At 43.6% G+C, this 21244-nt stretch overlaps 1 protein-coding gene and 1 pseudogene across 4 annotated transcripts in view; one reads left to right on the top strand and one right to left on the bottom strand.

The window, feature by feature from the left end:
• Tom1l2 (target of myb1 like 2 membrane trafficking protein) overlaps positions 1-21244 on the bottom strand; it is a 124971-nt gene that overhangs the window by 63597 nt on the left and 40130 nt on the right. Inside the window, exon 1 of one of the 4 annotated variants that reach the window (XM_036195007.1) lies at positions 5187-5244. The exons of the other annotated variants lie outside the window; for them this stretch is intronic. The gene's annotated coding sequence lies outside the window, so the exon portion shown is untranslated. Of the gene's footprint in view, positions 1-5186; positions 5245-21244 lie in introns of those variants that run through there. 4 annotated transcript variants of the gene reach the window in all.
• On the top strand, positions 15402-15722 carry LOC118590145 (annotated as a pseudogene).

The following is a 21244-nucleotide window of genomic DNA, read 5'->3' on the forward strand; positions in this document are numbered from 1 at the left end:
AAGCTGACCAAGAAACTAGCACAGTAGATATGGATTCAAGGAAACTTTTGTTTAAAAGGTGATGGGCCCTCTCTCATAAACTGAGGTATGATGGGGCAGTTTCAGAATTTGTCTAAGATGAACAACACCACATCCAAACTTGGGTTTTGTTACCAGATGGGACAACACTGAGTAAATATTCAAGCCTCTGAAGCAGAACTGAGATCAATCATGTAATCCTACCAAATGTGAAGTAGAATCCTGAGTTTAGATTTGCATTTCCCTGGCAATTTGTGATGTTGAACATCTGTTCATGTAAACACAGTTACCAGCCATTTGTGCATCTTCTTTGAAGAGACGGCCATTAAAGTTCTTTGCCCATTTCTTTTAATTGGGTAGTTTGTTTGTTTTTTTCCCCGTGGTTCAGTTTTGAAGTTTCTTTACCTATTCTAAATATTAATTCATTAACATATATATTACTTGCAAATATTGCCTCCAATTTTTGTAGGTTGACTTTTCATTCTCTTGAAAATATTCTTTAACACATAAAAAGTTTTGGTTTTGTTTTTTGAGAAAGGATCTCATTGTATAGCATAGGCTGGCCTAGAACTTGGGATCCCCTTTCTCCTACCTCTGAGTGCTAGGATTATAATTGTACACCACCACACTCAACCAAGAGTTTTCATTTTGATGAAGTCACATTTATTTTTTCTTTTGTTGCTTGTATTTTTGGTGTCAGATCCAAGAAATACTTGTTAAATCAATATGATTTTTCTCCTGTTTTCTTCTAAGGCTTACAATTTATACTCTCTTTTGGGTGGGGGTTGTTTGGGTTTTGTTTTGGTTTTTATATTTTGTTTTTCATTTTTTTCAAGACAGGGTCTCACTATGTAGCTCTGGCTGTCCTGGAACTCTCTCTCTGTAGACCTAGCTGGCCTCAAACTCAGAGACTGCCTACCTCTGCCTCCCGAGTGTTGGGATTAAAAGTGTGCGCCACCACTACCACCAGACTCATTAATATCTTTATACTCTCTTCCCCTCCACTTAATTAAAAATTGTCCATTTATTTTTGTCTTTAATTTCTTTCAACACTATGTGTCTATGTATGTGTACGGTTTGTTTGTCTGGACGTTCTGAGACAGTCTTGATATGCTGCTCTGACATATCCAGGTAATTCCACAAAGAGCTCCCTTAGCAAGAAGAAGTCTCTAAACTTGGCTTTGTTCCTCCTTAGGGTTAAGGAGCAACAACAGCACAAATTTTTTAAAAAATAATTCTAAATAGTTAAACCTCAGAGCAGTGGTTCTCAACCTTCGGGTCTCAACCCTTTTGGGGAAAGTCAGATGATCCTTATACAGGAGTTGCATATCAGATATCCTGGATATCAGATATTTACATTACAATTCATAACAGTACCAAAATTACAATTATGAAGTAGCAACGAAAATAATGTTATGGGGGGGGGGTCACCACAACATGAAGAACTGTATTAAAGGGTTGCAGCAGTTGGAAGGTTGAGAACCAGTGCTCTAGAGAGTTTAGAGCCAGCTAGTAAAAAGAGCTGTACTTGGCCCTTGGACAGGAGGTGAAGAGGTGGCATAGTGCTGATGTTAGTCTCCACAGCAGCCTCTTGCCCTCAAAGCTATGATCTCAAATCTTCACGGAACGTACACTCATCCCTTTAAATAGAACAACAGGAGAGAATGAAAATTACTGCTTACCAAGCACATAACCTTCATTTCAAGCCAAGCAATCTCCCATAGCCTCTTGAGTATTTTGCACATACCTGGCTTCTTACGGCAGTATTTTGTAGTTCACAGCATACAAACCGCCACACCCCTGCAAAGTCTCATTTTGGGGTTAGCATTCCTACCGCAGGATGGGAGGCAGACACAGAGGAGTGGCTAGAAACTCAGAGGCTTACAGGCCAGCACGTCTTGAGTATTCAGCGTGACAGAAAGAAGAGAGACTCTTGGAAGAAGAAAACCAACTCCTGAAAATGGTCCTCTGACCTTTACATGCACAGTGTGGCATACACATTCCCATGTTCTCTCTCTCTCTCTCTCTCTCTCTCTCTCTCTCTCTCTCTCTCTCTCTCACACACACACACACACACACACACACACACACACACTCTCTCTCTCTCTCTCTCTCTCTCTCTCTCTCCCTCCCTCCCTCCCTCCCTCTCCCCCTCTCCCTCATGACTATTTATTTTTTATTGGGAAAAATTAATATTCAAGTAAATCACATTTCAAAAACTCTATTATATAAACAGCCCCCAAGAACACTGAAGTAGTTGTCAGAGGAAGGGAAAATGTTTTGGCAGTGTACTTCTCCCCAGGATATGTGACAGAGGGCTGGAGATATGGCTCATTGGATAAGGGTGCTTGCTACCAAGCTTGAAGATCTAAATTTGGTCGCTGGGACCCACATGGTAGGATAGAACAGACTCCTACAAGCTATCCTCTGCCTCCTACACACAAATGAACAAACATAATAAAAATAAAATTTACAAATATGTGACAGAATAAAATCCAATTTACTAGCTTCAACAATTCAAAAGAATTTTGGTATTTCCTTGAGATGTAAAGTTCACTGCTGAGGCCTTTTCAAAGACAAATCAAGCACTGAGTGGTAAAAGTCTACCTGTAGACTCATCTACTGTATAGATCTTCCATTGCCGGAAAAAGTCTTCTCTCTCCCAAGAAAAGAAACTAGAAGGCTAGGCTGTGTCTTCACAATTCATCTTTCTCCAACTGTCAACCTCCACAGTAATCTTACTGTCCCTGCCATCCTTGGGCTCTCTGACAGAGATGACAGGAAGGGTCTCATCTCTCATGGGTGCTATGGACCACTTTGATGTCCCCTCAGAAACTCATTGATGTCTTGATCACAGAAACCCTTTGAGAAGAGCAGATAGCATCTTTCGTGTGTTGATGGCTGCCATGGCAGGGTTTCTGAACCCTCCAAAACCTATCATTTATTTATTTATTTATTTCCCATAGATGTCTTATGTCTCTTTTTGTTCCTTAACTATCCTAGCTAGCATTTCCAATTCTTGAATAGAAGTTGTGAGAATGAGCATCTTTGGCCTAGACTTCATAAAACACAACCACACCATGAGAGCCCACAATGAGATTCAGCTGAGTCCACAGAGAAGCAGAGTGTCTACTGCAGGTGAAAGCAGCAATGACATGGGGATCCAGGCTCACCTTTGACCTAGGCTCTTTACTCCACCATAGCCACTACAGAGTCCCCACCTCAATTGGGCCTTCTGATGGGCCACAGCACCTTGAGGGACAGCCATGGAGCTTTCCAGGCAATGCTGTGTTCTGAGAAGTTCTACCTTCCTTACTGGCTCATCAGAACATTTTCCACCCTACCTACACTTGAAGTTGAATGGAAGGAGGGTATCTTTGTGTCTTTAAGTGGCTGACCTTGCAGGACATGATGGCACATACCTAGAATCCCCGCATTGGAAGGCTGAGGCAAGAGGATCACAAGTTCAAGTTCAGCTTAGATCTTAGAGAGCCTGTCTCACAATTCCCATCCCACCTCATCTCCTGCAGAAGGAAGAGGCTGGTGTTGTACTACCAGGACCCTTGAATGTAAAAGTGTTGACTGCAATTTCTGCAGAGGCCTCAGGTGGCAGGGCCTGGGTGGCTGGCCCCTGGGTAGCAGGCACTAGGTAGTTCAGGGCAGAATAAATGCACTTCATTCATGCATCACAGTGGCAGCCTTGGATAGCAGTGAACTCAGACTCTGCAGTCTTGGTCCTTCCCATGACTGGGCTACCCCAGGGTAGTCACAAGACCTTTCCCACATCTGCAAAATACAGTAACAACAGATTTCTTTCACAGGGTTGCCTGAAGGGAAACCAAATACTACAGAGAAAACCCCTGTCAGACCCCTGCCCCAAAGAACCCCTCCTCCACAGCCGTGCCAGGGTGGATCATCCTTCTGTTATTCCTGCTCCTTTTCTGAAGCGTCCCCTGCCCGCACCAGCCCTGCCACACCTCCTCCTCCAGCACTCATGTGCCACCACTGCCACCTACAGGTGAACAGCGCACCAGCATCAAGTGCATAGCAGCTCCCAAATGTCCTTAGCCTTTTCACAGTTCTGGGTTTCTGAGCAGCAAGGGCTCATTATGGAAGACATAGAAAGAGCTCCCTTAGCAGGAAGAAGCCTCAAAACTTGGCTCGTTTCATCTTTAGGGTGAAGGAGCAACAACAGCACGATTTTTAAGTGAAACTAAATATTTAAAGCCCTAAAGGATTTAGAACCAGCTGGTAAAAAGAGCTGTACTTCATGGCCCTTGGAGGTGAGCAGAAGGAAAGAGAGGAGGTACAGTGTTGTTGCTAGTGCTGGTCCCCCCAGATAGACACCCCCCCCCCAGGTAGCCTCCTGACCTCAAAGCTACTGATCTAAATCTTCAAGGAATGCACACTCACCCCTTCAACAGAAAAACAGGACGATGTAAAACTACTGCTTACACACTTCAGTCTGGGCCACAGGGATGGAACCTGGTGCGTGACCTATGCTGAGCAACTGTGTGACCACTGGGTTCATCCTCAGCTCTCTCGTCAGCTTTTCCACATACATTAGGCGTTTCAGTCCCCCTCTCCTTTCCAGTCAGGTTTGTAACTTCTAACCAATGAAGGAAATGAGGCCTCGTAAGTTACCAGTCCCATGATGCACAGCAGGAGGTAGGAGCTTCCGGTAACCACAGGACCCACATCCTCCTGGTGGACCTGGTCTTCTAACCTAACCTCTCCCCAAACAAAGAACAGCAGGGGCAAAGAAGCAGACTGCAGCAGCCTTCCTAGTTCTGCAGGTGAGGCCTCAGAGCATAAGTATAAGAAGTGCAGAGGACGTGCTGTACTGCCCTTGTCCTTTTCTTTCTTAATAACCTTTCTATTTGGAAGTAATTTTTGGTTTATTGAAAAGTTGCACCGCCAGTCCCGCATTCCCATGTTAGTTTCCTCCCATGTTAGCATGTTATATAACCCTCGTGCATCTGTCAAAACTTCCAAGTGAACACGGAGTAGTACTATTAGCTAAACTCCAGACACTGCTCAGATTTCTTCAACCTTTGCTCTGCATCCTTTCTGTGCTGAATCCAGCCCAGAATACAATACTCCAGTTAGTTGTCACCCTTTTAACACTGTTCCATGTTCTTTAAAGCCTGACAAACCCACAAACTCACCAACTTGCTTTCCTGCCTGGAGAGTCCCATCCCGCAGGCTGCTGTGTGTGAGCCAGGATTCCACAGGGCCTCATTAGGGCATCACATCCAGCCCTACCCCAAACAAAGAGGCCCTTCAGGCCAGCCCAACAACAGAGAAAATAGGAGCTTGTTAGCCACCCAGGCCCAAGGCTGCTGACCCAAGTTCTTTTTCAACTGGAATTCCCTTAAGGAGAATCCACAGATTTAAAATGCATGTGGGGTATGTTCTCCAGGTGCAGAGGCACAAGTCTGATGTGTTCCTTTCTTTGTACTTAATGGAATATGTTATATGTGGAGTAAATGAGAACAGAAAGGAGCTCAGGAGGGCTGGGATGGAAACACACTGTGGCTACCACTACAGCCACCAGCTGCCATCAGGAGAAGGGGCCCCTGAAGAAGCCCACAGGCTGGGAGGATGGCTTCTCCCAGACAAATAGGCTGCTCTCTCCTGCTCTCTGAGAAAATAAAAGTCTTCTGGAACCTAGTGCTCAGGTAGAGCTCTGGCTTAAGCCTAGCAGATAGCTTGGTGTGGGAGCAGGGGACATCCCAGGCATCTTTTCTGCTTCTCCTCTTTCCCCTGCAGGCTTGGCTACCAACTCCTTCTTCAGAGTGCATCACGGTCCTACATGTTACCTGTGTGCCTCTAGTGGGCACGGTTCTTTTTTTTTTTTTTTTTTTTAAGATTTATTTATTTATTATGTATACAGCATGTATAACTACAGGCCAGAAGAGGGCACCAGATCTCATTACAGATGGTTGTGAACCACCATGTGGTTGCTGGGAATTGAACTCAGGACCTCTGGAAGTGCAGCCAGTGCTCTTAACCTCTGAGCCATCTCTCCAGCCCCGTGGGCACAGTTCTTTAAGAGAAGACACCAGATATCCTAATTACAGTCTCCTTCAGGGGAGTCAGGAGTACTATTCGTTGGGGAAGGAAATATGAAAGGCCACCTAGAGACTTTCTAGTTTAAGTACAAAACATGAGCTGAGGGTCTAGTGTAAGTGACAGAGTGCTTGCCTGACATACTGAAGACCTAGGTTCAGCCCAGCACCACAGAACAAACTAACAAAATATATGCGGCGGAGAGGCCTCTCCCTGCCTGGCACTGTGTTAGGCTGTGATGGGAACAGCAAGACAGAGCTTTGGCGCTTGGGGAGTTTAGCAGACCACAGACTTGCAAGCAGAGAGCTAGGACATGAGGGACAAGTGTCAGCATGGGGTGTGTACAAAAGTAGAGTAGCAGTCCAAAAGATGAGGAATGATTAGCAATGATAATAAAGGGAGAGGAGGTGGATATAAAGGTGGAAGAGCAGGAATCTGGAGGGTGGGGAGTGGGGAGCAGAGCTGTCAGGGAGGCAGAGTGAGGATCAACTCAAAAGAGTCTTTTCACTTCCTGCAGTCTGGGCTTTCAGTAGGGGTGCCTGTGACAAATCACTGTGGGGACAGACTGGAGGCGGGAAGTGCTACTGCAGTCAGGGTCAGAGCAGACCCCACAACAGCCCTATCAAGCCAGGCTCATCCAGTGATCCTCAGTGGGCCAATTACAGAGATAAATAATAGTGAAAAGCAGAGAGAGATTTATTCAGTGTGGCCACATTGGGAAGAGGGACAATAAAGAGGCCCAGTGACACTCCCTCAGGTCCACCTGCACAGTCCTAACAGGAATTTAGATTTAACTAGAGCCAAAGGTATGTCCAGCTAAGCAGTCCTTATCAAGAGTGATCTTGCCATTGTATCTTGGCTTCTGTTTTGCAAAGTGGTCTGAGAAGTTATCAGAGATGTGCCAAGTTCTTCTTCCAGCTACACAAGGAAGCCTTTTCTTTCTCCAGCTCGATATTCCTGACAGCCAAAGGGAGAGGTACAAATGTCTCTTGAGAATACTTTTGTTCCTTTCAAGGACAGGTACAGAAGCAGGGACAGGTCATTGTAACTGCTTAGTGAAGTAAGGGGCCAGGACACCACACTGGTCGAGGGCATGCTTTCTAATCTGATAGACAGGGAAGCAGTTGGGCTCACTGTGACACAGGGCACATTTTTCATACACTCACCAACTCAGTTTAGTCATTGAAAGGTGGGCATAATAGGAATACCTCCTCAGAGTACACTAGGCAAACTAGTGATACAAAGAATATAATAGGGTATAATAAATATGAATCGCAATGTGTGTGTGTGTGTGTGTGTGTGTGTGTGTGTGTGTGAGAGAGAGAGAGAGAGAGAGAGAGAGAGAGAGAGAGAGAGAGAGAGAGAGAGAGAAAGCGAGCGAGCGAGCTAGGGATCAACACAAGCCAGTCAAGAGTACTACTATTGAGTCGGTCGATCTCTCTCTCTCTCTCTCTCTCTCTCTCTCTCTCTCTCTCTCTCTCTCTGTGTGTGTGTGTGTGTGTGTGGGGTGGTGTGTTTCTCTGGGGATTAATCCCAAGTTACTGACTGTCTTAGACAAGCACCCTGCAACTGAGCTAAATACCTGCTCCTATGAACTGCACTTTATGTGTATTTAGGGAGTGGACTTGAGGAAAGATGGGATTCAAGAGGAAAAGGCCTTGATGTCTCCAAAGCTTTCAGTGCAGCCTCCCAGTGGTAGAACAGGGTAGCTGCCCTGACTCCCTCCTAGGAAGTGGGCAAAGAAACCTTAACTGTGCTCTGCTAGCCAGGGACCAACCAACTCTATGAGGCAGCCAGGGGCCAAAGCATCACCATGAACCAAACTGATTAGGAAGACTTACTTTCTGCCTCAAAGAACCATTATAAAATTCCAAGCCAGGATAAAGCCTTCCAGAAGTTACCAGGAGCTCATGCTGGGTGTGCTCACTAGTGTCACAGTGATTTAACTAACTCCTACAAAGAGCTGCTCTTCAGAACTGAGTACCCTATCACACGATCAGCAGCACTCAAAGGTACCTCTGGCATCATCAAAAGCAACACATCTGGGGAAGAAACAGATATTAACTCAAATGTTATTCATTCAGAAGCCTAATCAACAAAGAAAGACCAGTCAGTAATAATAATAAAAAAAAAAATCCAAGTCAAACCAGTGAAATTAAACATTTACATTGAAATTAGCATGTATCTTGAACAGAATACTGCCCACTTCTGGGAAGGTCACAGTGAACCATATTATGCTTTGATAAGGTAACATGAATTTCACAATTCTGAAAACAATCTGGGCAACACGCATCAAGGAATATGCCAGAAAAGGAGGTGGGCTTTTGTTTTTAAAAATTAATACATAAAAATCTTTCTAAGGTCATAGAAGGCTATTATTCTTGGACCTAATAATCTCTTCAAAACTCAAAATAAAAATAAATATACTAAGGGGAAAAAGCCATGGATAGTTCTGCAGTCCTACTCTTAATGATGCACCCAAGGGAAATGAAAGCATTTCTATACATAAATTAGCTCATCAGTGTTCACAGAGGCTGTGCTGGGTAATTTTATGTCAACTTGACACAGGCTAGAGTCATCTGAGAGGAGGGAGCTCCAATTGAGAAAATGCTTCCATAGGATCAGGCTATAGGAAAGCCTGTAGGGCATTTTCTTAATTAGTAATTGATGGGGAAGGGCCCAGCTAGCCACTGTGGGTGATGCCATCCCTTGGAAGTTGATCCTGGGCTCTATGAAAACGCAGGCTGAGGAAGCTATGAGGAACAAGCCAGTAAGCAGCACCCCTCCATGGCCTCTACATCAGTTCCTGCCTCCAGGTTCCTACCCTACTTGAGTTCCTGCCCTGTTATCTTTGGATGATCAACTGTGATGTGTGAAGTATAAGCCAAATAAACCATTTCTTCCCCATCTTGCTTTTGGTCATGGTGTTTCATCACAGCAATAGCAACTCTAAGACAGTGGCATTTGTCACAATTGCCAGAAAGTATAAAACCAGATGTTCACTGCATGGGCAGAACAGGAACAAATATGGTACATCCATATAAAAGAACCTCATTAAGCAATAAAAAGACATGGAAGCCAGGTGTGGTTGGTGCACGCCTGTAATCCCAGTACTCAGAAGGTTGACACAGGAAGACTACAAGCTTCAGATCATCCTGAGCCACATAGTGAGACCCTGCTCCCAAAAGGTCTCATTCTGATTTGTGCCATACCATGGCTGAACCTTGAGGACATTATGCTAAGTATAATGAACCAGTCACAAAAGGACAAATATTGTGTGAATTCAATTATAAGGAGTGGCTAGCGTTGTCAGATGCACAGAGGGAAAGGAGAATGCTGGTTACCAGGAAAAATGGAGAGACTGTAAATTCAGAAAGATGAAGGAGTTATGAAAACGTATGGTAGTGGTGGCTGCACAAGAATAAATGGTACACTTAAAAATGGCTAAAATGGGGTTGAGAGATTGCTCAGCAGAAGACCCGGATTCAGTTCTCACCACCAACATCGATGGCTCACAATCACCTCTAACTCCAATTCCAGGGGACTCTAGTTCCACTTCCTTTTCTGGCCTCATAAGCACTTTATCCCGAATGCTGTAATTAAGGGCATATATGTCACTACACCTGACTTCAGTTTTAAATTTGTAACCATAGGTAGATCTACAGAGGCAGAAAACAAGTCACCAATTGCCTAGGAATGTGATTAGGGAGTGGATGTTAATGGCCATGAATGATGGAAATGTTCTCCATAACCATAGTAATAATTGTACAACTCAGGATAGACAAAAAACCCACTGAACCCTATACTTTAAATAAGTGAATAAGAATTATATCTTAGCCAGGCATGATGATGACACACACCTTTAATCCCTGCACTTGGAAGGCAGAGGCAGGTAGATATCTGTGAGTTCAAGGCGAGCCTGGTCTATAAATCAAGTTCTAGGACATCCAGGGCTACATAGAGAAACTCTATCTCAAAAAACCAAAAAAGTGGGGTTGGGGATTTAGCTTAGTGGTAGAGCACTTGCCTTGCAAGCGCAAGGCCCTGGGTTTGGTCCTCAGCTCCATGAAAAAGAAAAAGAAAAAAAAAATTGTGGTTTCAGAGGGCTGTGCCAACTAGGCTGGCCTCATATCTCCACAGTCCTGACTTTGAACTGCACTCAACAGTTATTCTGCGGTGATGGCGTATGCCTTTAATCCCCGCACTCGGGAGGCAGAGCCAGGAGGATCTCTGTGAGTTCAAGGCCAGCCTGGGCTACCATGTGAGTTCCAGGAAAGGTGCAAAGCTATACAGAGAAACCCTGTCTCAAAAAACCAAAAAAACCAAAAAAAATTTTAAATCTTAATCTGAAGCTATTGAAAAAGAAAAAAAAAAACCTACCTGGAACATAATCAATGTAGTATTATTTAAAATTCTTAAAATTTCTCAAACAGGGGTCTAAGAGATTAAGAGGCAGTGGTTAAGAGTAATTGCTGCCTTTGCAGAGGACCTTGGTTTGGTTCCCAGCACCCATCTTGGGTGATTTTCAACCAACTGCAACTCCAGTTCCAGGGAATCTAAGCCCCCCTTCTGGCCTCTGTGGGCACCTGCACTCACATAATTCACATACATATATTCAAACACACACACACACACACACACACACACACACACACACACACAAATAAATATATTTCTTAAAACTTCAACAGAAAATTGGTGGTTAAGTAAATCATGAAATAGTGACTCAGTTGGATATTATACAGCCATTATAAGTAGCTATAAAAACCAGATAGGAACATTATGCAATGATGTAAAGAAAAAAGTCTAAACTAATTTTTTAAAGGATGTAAATGGAAAATGTCTTTTAGAGAAATGGGGAAAAGGTGAAAATAATGAATATGTAGAAGTTTTTGACTTAGAGGCAATCTTTTATTGTTTTATTTTTGTTCTGGGATAGGGGATTTTTTGAGACAAAGACTCACTATGTAGTTTTGGCTGACTTAGAACTTGCTATGTAGCCCAGGCTGGCCTCATACTCATAGAGATCCACCTGCCTCCACCTCCTCAGTGCTGGGATTAAAGACATGTATTACCACACCTGGCAAAACCTGTTCTAAAATGAGAGAAAAGTAAAAGTTTTTTTAAAAAGTGATATTACAGTGCAAAAGAACAAGAAATAAGCCAGGCAGTGGTGATGCACACCTTCAATCGCAGCACTCTGGGCAGGTGGATCTCTAAATTCAAGGCCAGCCTGGGCTATAGAGTGAGTTTCAGGGCAGCCAGGGCTACACAGAGAAACCCTGCCTTGAAAAAACAAAACAAACAAATAAACAAAAGAATAAGAAATAAAATGGCAAACCTGTATGGAAAGGAAAAGCTGGTACTGTCGGGGGCAGGGGTTGCATGCATGACATACACATTTGGTAGTGATCATACCTAGGGCCTCATGTGAAAAAACAGTCATTTAATTTTTCCAACAGAAATAGCAAGGCAGATAAGAGAACCAAAAAAAAAACTAATTTATACCAATTATTTAGAATGATGATAGCAGTACTTTCTTACATTTGTGATACTCAATTTAAGTTGAATGTTTTCATTTATTTTTATGTATTGCAAATAAAGTTCTCAAAGGAAAGAAAGAAGAAGAAAGAAAAGAAAGATATAAAACAGCAAGTCTCTAGGCTGGCCTGAGCACAAGGAAACTTTTCATTGAATGCATTGATTCTCTTCTCTTAAGGATAAAGCTGCCACCCCCAGTTATCTCTCAAAGGCATTTCATCCTGACCAGCCTCCCTGCTAACAACACTCCTTGTCCCAGAGGAGGTCACCCAGGACGCTGTTAACTCCTAGTTAATTCAAGGGGCCCAAACTGAGAATCAGTCTGAGATGGCAAATACAACAGGGCTCTGAATTATTTAGGAAGCTGTTCCTATCATCCACCACCACTGAAAAATCAGAAAAATCAACACAGAACAAGCAGGAGAGAGTACACTTAAATGTAACCATATTTAAATATTAGAGACTCCATGCAAGCATGTACTTCCTTGTAAAATATGCAGAGCTGGTAGACGTAACCCCACACAGGCTGTGTGACTTGCTGAGGCAATCATGACTTTAAACACTAGTTCTAACTGGGTCACCTTCAACAATACAGAACAAAGCTTGCCAAGAGAAACGTGCCAACAGAATGACCAAATACAGTAGGGAGTAGGCATTTTCCTAGCTTTCTGGAATTTTTACTGTAGAAAGAGAAATTTAATATCTATGTAGCTTTTCTCAGTGCTGAAAATGACAGCATGCTGCTGCTTGCTTTAATGGGGTGGGCTCAAGGGGAGAAGCCAGACATTGCTTTACCCCCACACATTGTCAGTTCAAGCTGGTATGTGAAAAGGGTGGTTGGTACAGCCACGTTTTCCATAGGAGTAAAGTGCAGTACCTCTCCCCCACCTCCTCCCCTCCATTCCTTTGGAGGCCAGGTCCTGCAGGCCAACAGATCCTTTCTTGATTTAAAAAAAAAAAAAAAAAAAAAAAAAAATCCCAGGCATTAACTGGTAGGTCAAGCAAAACTTCCCTGGCAAACACCCTAGAACAAAAAGCCATTTGGCCTCATGAGAGTGAGCAAAGAAACACTGGGAAACTGTCGGATTTCATTTGGATGACTAGATATTTTCTATTAGGAATCAATTATGATAGACTGGAGATATAACTTAGTGGTTGAAGCTTAGTGCGGATGAGGACCCTGGTTCCATTTTTAGTACCATAAAAAATGAATATTTAAGACTAGCTTATTTTTGGCATGATAATAACCATGAACTGATTATTATTGAGGCTCCATGACTAATATGTGGAGATCATTATACTCATCATTTTCCTTTTATGTATATTTGGAATTTTCAGTAATGAAAAAAAAGCAAGGAGAAAGCATAAAGCCATTCATAACTTTAACCTAGCCATGAATTCCTAAGGAACAAAGGAAAGAAGGGAAGAGGGAGAGGGAGAGCCAACTGCAAGGATTCGTAATTGAGAAAAACTCCGCTTTTCCCAACAAATGAGAGGGTGGCTATGCAATGAGGGTACATCAATAAGGCAAAAATGCTGTGTAGCTTTTAAAAATGATAAATACTTTGGCCTAGTTGCTAAGTGGAAATCAGCAGAGGAATGCTAAGCAGAACGGCAGCAGCATGAAATATTGTGTGCATACTAATAACAAGGTAAAAATGCATGCTTCCATAATGGAAAGGGTCAGAAGCGCCTGCAGAAGCCACATCCTCCCTTTAACATCCAGCTCAATGGCCTCTGACTAGTGAGGGCGGCCACCCCTGTAGGTGCACTTGCTGAATTAATTGTGCCCCTCTGGGATTCCTCTGATGAGCTTGCTTATTCTCTACAGCTTAGGTAATGTCTTCACATAGACCTGCCTTTCCTGGTATACAGTGAATTCTACCTGCACACAGTAGGTATTTAATAATGTCTGACCAAAAGAATAAACCATAAATAACTACTGTCTCTGTTTCAGGACATTCTTCAGAGCTACTCACACCCATAGGAATCATTCAGGAAAGGCACTCCTCAGTCGTAACCAGAGAACAATGCTTCCAATTCTGATTCACAAAGTGCAGCTGCAACTGTGGGTTTGTGAAGCCAGTAAGGTGAAAGAAAATCAGGCAGACTTCCTGTCCAGACCCCAGCTGAGGCCCGGAGGAAAAACTATCTCGTTTGTTTTGCAAGCAAACAAGCCTCACTGCTGCAGTCCTCATACTTGCTCCCCCCCCCCCCGAAACCAGCCTCACTGCTGCAGTCCTCATACTTGCTCCCCAAGAACCCGGGAGAGCAGGCCTTCCCTCAGCTAACACAGTGGTGAAAAGCAGGCTAAGAGGACAGCCAGCCAGGACGATGGTCACTGAGTAGCTCTGTGCAGGGAAAATGTTAGACAGTACTGGAGCCTAAGAGGCTTATGAAGGCAACAGCTGGGCAGTCCCCCTTAGTCCCCTCGTTCTTAGCCATCCTATCCAAATGTCTCTACCTCCCTTCTGCTTACAGGTGCTTTGAGCACCAGGCTTGGGGACAGGGCTGATAGGACATTTTAGAATGCCAGGAAAACATTCATTGACAGTCATTTTTCAGAGCAGTAGGGTTTAACTCTTCTTAAATAAAATGTTTGAGAATCTGGCAAGACTTTTCCAGAAAAGCTCTCTCACACAATTCCACATATCTTCTTAACTGGTTCTTCACCCAAATCAAACCATTGTAGCTACTAACATGAATATTAAAAACAATATGGAGCTGGGCAGTGGTGGCACACACCTTTAATCCCAGCACTTGAGAGGCAGAGGCAGGCAGACCTCTGTGAGTTCTAGCCCAGCCTGGTCTACAGAGCAAGTTCCAGGACAGGCTCCAAAGCTACACAGAGAAACCCTGTCTCAAAAAACCAAAACCAAAACCTGCTGTGGATATCGCTCTGTATAAATAAAATGCTGATTGGCCAGTGGCCAGGCAGGAAGTATAGGCGAGACAAGAGAGAAGAGAATTCTGGGAGGTGGAAGGCTGGGACAGAGAGATGCTGCCAGCTGCTGCCATGACAAGGAAGATGTAAGGTAATGATGGTAAGCCACAAGCCACGTGGCAAAGTATAGATTAATAGAAATGGGTTAATTTAAGATAGAAAAAGTAGATAACAAGAAGCCTGCCACGGCCATACAGTTTGTAAGCAAACTGTGTGCTTACTTGGTTGGGTCTGAGCGACTGTGGGACTGGCGGGTGAAAGAGATTTGTCCTGACTGTGGGCCAGGCAGGAAATCTCTAATTACAAAAACCAAACCAAACAACAACAACAAAAAAAAAAAACCCACCAAAAACAAACAAACAAAAGAAAGAAAGAAAGAAAGAAAGAAAGAAAGAAAGAAAGAAAGAAATATGGATGCCCACAAACAGCAAGACAGTAGCCCAGCCTTTGGTAAAGTTTTACCTTAATGTACAGCAGCTCTCTAGGGAAAGCTTGGTTCTGTGTGTTTGTGAAGACCGCCAGCACAGACCCGCTGCATAGAGTCCATGCCTGTACACCCAGGAAGGCAGGAGGGTGGGTCTCACTTGGATGCTCTGATATGAGCCCATGCATTTAGGCCCTGTCAGATAATAATGCTACCATTCTACCCACCATGCAGTCATTCTGCTGGGCTGCCTTCAACGCACCAGACCCATCAACACACAAGCTTTATTTAGCCCATTTGCCTAACAACTCCCCAAAGCTGGTTGAGGCGGTGCTAGAGAACCACCAAATTGAAGACTTGCGAAAGAAAGGGAAGAAGGCAGCGCTTCACTCTCAGGTCAAAATGGCAGGCAGACCCACCGCTGCAGTGTCGAGCAAGCGGCTGGATGGTTTTCGAAACTGATATTATAATCCTGCAGGACTCAACAAACTGGGGTAATATGAGATGAGACAATATACCAGGCTGAAAATGTGAAAGAAGCCATAAGAAGGCTTCCTGGGGATCTTTATAATGACAGAATGTTTCGAATTAAGAGAGCCCTGGACCTGACTGAGGCATCAGATCTTGTCTATTGAGCAGTGGGCAAAATATGAAAAGGACCAATTCTACCTTGAACCCTCTCTGAAAGAGGCTATTCGGGAAAGAAAGAGAAAGAATGGGTGAAGAAGTGATCTTGTAGTTGAGATCTGTGGATATGCCTGGTCTCAGTGTATTTTTATGAAGTTGTTTCAACCTGAATCACAATTTAAGAATTATTTGCTCTGCAGATGCCTTGCTTTAGACAATTGTCTATTGGAGCCATTAAAAAAAAAAAAAAAAAAAGAAATCAAAAGGGGAGTCCAGGCATATATAGTGACATGACTTCAAACTTGGCAGGGGGAAGACATCCACAGGAGCACCCCCTCCTGCCAACATATACCCATCATGCCCTTCCCAACAATACTCAGAGGCTCATGGGGGCTCTGGACCAAATGACTCTATTACTCGTCCAAGATAACACACCTTTCTCAATATTCACTTGCAAGGAGCTCCTCAGTGTGCCAGGAAAATACTCTGAAGCAAACCCTGCTGCATCACTGCTCTGTCCCACATTGCCTCTCTCTGTGATGGTACACGGATGTATCTTACTGCCACAGGAAGAACTCAGGATTGTTTTTAACAATCATTTATTTCCAATGGAAATAACATAAAGATGACTGTAAGCCACGTGAAACAACAGGAGAAACTGCTCCCCAAGAACCACCGAGTAGGACAGTCATTAAATTAGGCTTCTTGGGTTCCTGGTAGCTGACGCAAAATGGGGAAGACAAAGAGTTTCACAATCCTTACTTTCTAATTAATGGTAGAATAAAAGGCATGCCATTAATACTCGGGAAGTTCCTTTTCCTAACTGCAATTTAACTCTCATCATTCACATATATATAAGTAACTGTGGTTTTCTTTTGAAGTAAGATCTTGAAGTGTAGCCCAAGATAGTCTGGAGCTAAAGATCCTCTTTCCTCAGCCTTCTGAGTACTGGAATAACTACAGTTATCTGTTGTTGTTTGTTTGTTTGTTTTTGTTTTTGTTTGTGTGTGTGTGTTTGAGCTGAGGATTGAACCCAGGGCCTGCGCTTGCTAGGCAAGTGCTCTACCACTGAGCTAAATCCCCAACCCTCTGTTTTGTTTTTGAGACAGTGTTTCACTATGTAGCTCTGGCTGACCTGGATCTCACTCTGTAGACCAGGCTGGCCTCAAACTCATAGAGATCCCCCTGCCTCTGCCTCCCGAGTGCTGAGATTAAAGGTGTGCGCCACCGCTCCTGGCCTTCAGTCATTAGTCTATCAAGGATAGTAAATGAACAACACAACACATAATAGGTTCTGTGGCCAGGTAATCATTGCCTTTTACAGTCTGCCCCAGTTACTTTCATAGCCTCTTTTCCTGCCCCTACCCCACAAGGAACTACAGTCAATCAATCAAAGCTCAGTCCTCATTCCCAGAACGCACCCAACCTTCTCCTTATTCATTTGTACTTGTCCCACCATGTCCAGCTTTACCCTAACTTCTTTAAATGCAGTTTCTTCTACAGATATTTCCCCCAATTCTCTCAATCAAACAAGGCCTCCTAGCTGGCCATGGCTGCCCACGTCTGTAACCTCGGCACTTAGGAGGCTGAAGGAGGAGGATTACAGATTCCAGGCCAGCCTGGGGACCCTTTCTCCACCACCACACTTCACCTGCCCTGCCACACTTTGAAGCTGGGTGCAGCCAAAGCAGTTACACAGAGCTGTGGCAGAATCTCTGTAGTCAGACAGGCCTGAGCTCCAATCTGAGTCTGCTGCATGATAAACAACTAAAGTTCTCTGAGCCTTGATTTCCACATCCATGGAACAGGAACAATGACACCTGGCAAAGCTTTTATAAGAAGTAAGTGAATTAATCTGGCTTAGTTGATGCACAGTTGTAATCTCAGGCACCTGGGAGGCAGAGGAGGAGGATTCCAAGTTTGAGGCGATCTCAGCTTCCCTATTTCAGACAAATAAACACAAGTAACACGAATCAGACAAAGGTGTGGGTCTGGGGCCGAGGCTCAGTAGTGTTTGCTTAATTCTAGCACATGCAAGGCTCTGGGTCCTATCCCTAACTACTGCAAAACAAACAAACAAAACAAAAGCTAACAACAACAAATAAAGGTCTGTCATGGAGCCTTGATATGCAAGCCCCTTGTAGGTGACAATAGCTACCATTGGAGACAAGACTCTACCTTCTCTTCTTGCCCACAAAGGACCTCCTTCAAAGGCAACATAATGAAGAACTTCCTAAAGACTGAATGCATAAGGGAACCTCAACAATGGAGCTTCAGAGTTGTCTGAATGCATCTGGAAGTACACCAGAGATCCTGAAGCATGGTGGATTCACATCACATTCAGCTATGGAATACCAAGTTTCTAATTCCTGGACTAGTCTATCCACAAGGGCCTCTGGTATCTCCTATTTCAGAGAACGAAAGTTCCTCCTTCCTGTTAGAAGATCATTGTTGTCAGACAGATCTCCCAAACACACACATATATATTTATATCAAATTATTACAGCCTGAGGCAGGTACCTTATTCCAAGATCCCTTTCAAAAATACTAGTATTGGGGTATGACCTCAGCACTGGGGAGGCAGAGATAGGGGGAGCTCTGAAAGTCCCAAGCCACCCTGGTCTACATAGTAAGTTCCAGGACCGCCAGGACTAAATAGAGAGACTCTGTCTCAAAAAAAAAACCCAAACAAACAAAAACAAAAAGAGGGGGATAAAAGCACTGCTGTGGGCTTGAGAGATGGCGCAGCTGTTAAATCCTACGTCCTGATCTTCCAGAGGACCTGAGTTCAATCCCCGGCACCCATATCAGGTAGCTCACAGCCACCTGTAATTCCAGCTCCAGGTGCATCTGACATCCATAGCCTCTATAAGAATAACAAAAATATTTTTTAAAAAGTATTGGTGTGTTATTATGAATGTGTATGGCTGACCACTGTCTTGATGAATGATAGATAAAAGATTGTAAGTATCCTTTATGGGTAAGAAACTATAGTCATTTTTAAGAGACTAAATCCTAGAAAACCTACAGAGAAAACAAAATTTCAGTGAATTTTGTTTCAGAGATAGAAAAACAAACCAAGAACTTATAGAACACATGTTGATCCCTTGGTGAGATGTGGCAGTGATGCTGTCCTTCGACAGTGGTGTCAGACTTGCACCAAGAGAGGACCTTCTACTTTGGAGGATCCTTTTGGAAGTGGTTTGGCTGTGCTGAGCAGAGCCAGGTCTTCTTGGGTAGAGAAGCAAGGAAGGGTATTAAGTCCAGAGTCAAACTCTCTTAAAATGACTGGGATATTGGTCACAGGGATTTAGAGCTCAGTGGTGGCATGGATGCCTAGCGTGCCCAAGTCCCTGGGTTTCATCCATAGCCCTCCAAACACACACACACACACACACACACACACACACACACACACACACACACACCACTGCGCACACACACATGCACCTGTATGTGTGTACTGACACAGGTACAGACATGGAGCTTTTATTAGCATGACTCAATGCTCTCATCTGTAAAATGGGACTCATACTATTGAGAATAACAATGATTCTCCTGTTTCCTGTGTATCAGGATTGCCTGAAGAGTTTGCTGAAAATGTAGACATGTGCATCCTGAGCCCAAAGAGTCTATTTCAGTACATCTGATGCAGGGCACAGAAATCTGTGGGGATTTAAATTATTTTTCATTTTTAATTACACAATATGTAAATATATTTCTCCCTTGTAAAATATTAAAACATTACCTTATCAGTTATGATTGCATTCAGCTGCAAGCAATTAAAAACTAACATTTGCTTAAGCAGATGGAGGTTTATTTTTCTCATGGAACAAGAAGAAATCTTGAAGCAGGTAGCATGCTGCTATAGTGACTTGAGAACTATGTGACTGCTGTCACTGGCCTGAGGCTGCAAGGCAGTTGCTGCTACCTGAAAGCCTGTGAAGCAGGAAAGGAAAAAATATAAAGGCTGGAGGAATGTCCATTTATGAAGGCATGCTCCCCTAGGAGCTTCTACCTCCAACTTACAGGCCAGAGCATACAGGTCACCACTCCTAGCTACAAGGGAACCCAGAAAAGGGAATACTTTAGCTGGGCAAAAGCCACTCCAAACAAAATCAAGGTTCTATCAATAAGTGTACTAGTTAGTGGTTGACATACACTGAAGTCACCTGGGTAGAAGGGGCCTTACTTGAGGAATTGCCTCCATCAGATTGGCCTGTGGGCATTCTATGGGGCAAGTCTCTGGAACATTTTCTTGATTGCTAACTGATCTGAGAAGGCCCACGGCACTTGGACAGTGCTATCCCTGGGCAGGCGGGTCTGAACTATACTTAAGGAAGCTGAGCAAGCCAGAGCAAGCAAGCAGGTAAGTAGCCTTCCTCTGTGATTCCTGCACTAGAAAGCAAACTAGAGCAGTATGGAATAAATGAGGAATAGTAACTGGGTACCTACTTAGCAATTTCACTTCAATTACAGAGAAAGACTACATTCTCTATGGTGCTCCCCCTCCATCAATCCTGGATTCATGTACATTTTAAAGAAAGTCCACAGGAGGAGATTCTGATGCCCACTTAAGCACCATTTGGGGAACTACTGCCATACTTACACAGAGGTTTCTACATAGCCCTAGAATTCAGCTTAGTGTAGCTATAACTCATAGTTAGTAACTCATGAATATTTACCCTCATCTTCTTTCCTTTCCCTGGAAAACCTAATCTGCTGGTGCAGTCATATCTCAAGTTGGGCTGCAAATGGGAGACAACAATGGGGTGTGGGAAATCATCGGCTCGTTTTTAGAAATCAAATCCACCTTGCAAAGAACGATGACCTACCACCCTTGAGAGAACTTAAAGAACAAGACCTGGGCCCAAAGCATGGCTAAAGCATGAAACTCTGATGAAGTCACCAGCATCAGCCCACAAGGGGACTTGCAGCCTAGAGTGCTGCGTCATTCTAGATGTATTTGGCTGCTGAGTCAGGTGGGGTGGGGTGGGGGAGTTAGAGTAGACAAGTGTACATGAAAATAAAAAAATAGTTCACAGAGTTTAATACATGAACCGTATACCGATGCAAAGAGGAAAGCCTGGAAGATAACCCCCAAATGTGCTAAATCTTAGTGGTATAAGTAACTTATGCATGATTCTGCTTTTTTTTTTTTAACTTAGAAAAAGATTTATTTATTTTATTTTTATGTGCATGAGTGTTTGCCTGCTGTATGCATGTGACCATATGCATGCCCGGTGCCCTTGGGGGTCAGAAAAGGGTGTTGGATCCCCCGGAACTGGAGTTACAGATGGTTGTGAGCTGCCATGTGAGAAGAGCACCCAGGTCCTCTGTAGGAGCAACGAGTATTCTTAACACTGAGCCACCTGTTCTGTTCTGTTTTGTGTGTCTGTGTATCCATGTGGTGGGGGTAACTTCTAAGAAAAAGAGTACTTCTTAGTTTGGCACATGGGCATACATCTGTAAGCTCAGTTACTCAGGGGTCTGAGGTAGGTAGATCAGTTGATCAAGGAACTAGAGAGCAACTGGGAAAGGTGATAAAAACTTCATCTCAAAAGAAAAAAAAAACTGTTTCTTTTCGAGATATATCCATGGACTTTTTTTTCTTATTT

Source organism: Onychomys torridus, chromosome 8, assembly GCF_903995425.1.
Source record: "Onychomys torridus chromosome 8, mOncTor1.1, whole genome shotgun sequence".
Classification (NCBI taxonomy): Eukaryota; Metazoa; Chordata; class Mammalia; order Rodentia; family Cricetidae; genus Onychomys; species Onychomys torridus.